At 41.2% G+C, this 1,250-nt stretch overlaps 1 pseudogene; it reads left to right on the top strand.

The window, feature by feature from the left end:
* Nucleotides 1-596: 596 nt before the first annotated feature.
* On the top strand, nt 597-952 carry LOC122673284 (annotated as a pseudogene).
* The last annotated feature ends 298 nt before the right edge of the window (nt 953-1,250 follow it).

The following is a 1,250-nucleotide window of genomic DNA, read 5'->3' as shown; positions in this document are numbered from 1 at the left end:
TGTTGAAATAAGTTTTCGTTTATCTTGGAAAATGTCCTCTGAATGAGAATGCTGAGTCATATAGCAATTGTTTATCAGGAAAAGACTGTCACAAACTACTTTGAAAACGGTTGTACAGCTTTGCATTCCCACCAGTAATGTATGAGAGTTCTAGTTATCTCCAGAAAATGAAGAGACCTACATACCGACAGAAAACACTTGCAAATCAAATATTTTAAAAAGATCTACTATTCAAAATATAAGACTTCCCAGGTGGTGCAGGGGGCTTCCTGGGTGACTCAGTAATAAAGAATCCACCTGTAATGCCGGAGACAAAGGAGCCGCAGTTTCAATCCCAGGGTCCAAAAGATCCCCATAGAGGAGAACAGGGCCAACCACTCCAGTATTCTTTCCTGGGGAATCTCATGGACAGAGGAGCCCATGGGCTACAGCCCATGGTATTGCAAAGAGTTGGATATGACTGAGTGACTGAGTTCACATGAACACACACCCACATCCAAAATATATAAAAAATTCTTAGAACTCAACAACCAAAAAGAAGACTAAGCCAATTAGGAATTAGGAGGATTCCATAGCCTAATTCTCTTCTTGCCAGCATGTCTATTGGTGAGCCAATTAAAGCCCTACATGAGCCAAGGGCCACTTTGTGACAGGTGAAACAAATACCATTGAGATGTATCAAGAGAAGCTCACTGAGGTGAAAAGCAACATGGACAGGCATATTTAACACCACAGCCCAGAGCTAGCTCAGTGCTATAGCTGGAACAGAGGTGTGCATCCATGGCAACAAAATCTGCTTTCTGATTTTACTAACACACTGAAGAATGCACCAATGTGAAAAAACATGAAAAATAAAAATCAAAGCTCTGGGTCAGGTCAGGGAAAAACTGCTTTTCTGAAGGTCCAAGTAGCCACTAAAGAAAGAGGATATGGAAACATCTTCCAGAAGTGAAGATAAATGTATCTGTTGAGGAGAACTTTGTCCTTATTTTTTCTTGTAGGTTTTGTGGGTTCTGGGTGGCATGGGGCGGGGGGGAAGGAAGGGTATGCCTGTTTATGTGCATGTCTGACAATTTTTGTGGGATTTTTTGGCATCTTTCTCTTTAGATCAGGGACAGAGTTAAACTAAATAAGCATGGGCTTTCCCTGGGCGGGGGTTGGGGGGGAGATGAAATTGGTCAAAAGGTAAAAAAATCCCAGTTATAAGATAAACAAGGACTAGGTATGTAATGTATAACATAATGACTATA

This window comes from Cervus elaphus, chromosome 17 (genome assembly GCF_910594005.1).
Source record: "Cervus elaphus chromosome 17, mCerEla1.1, whole genome shotgun sequence".
In the NCBI taxonomy this organism is placed as follows: Eukaryota; Metazoa; Chordata; class Mammalia; order Artiodactyla; family Cervidae; genus Cervus; species Cervus elaphus.
This window is presented reverse-complemented; position numbering and strand designations above follow the sequence as displayed.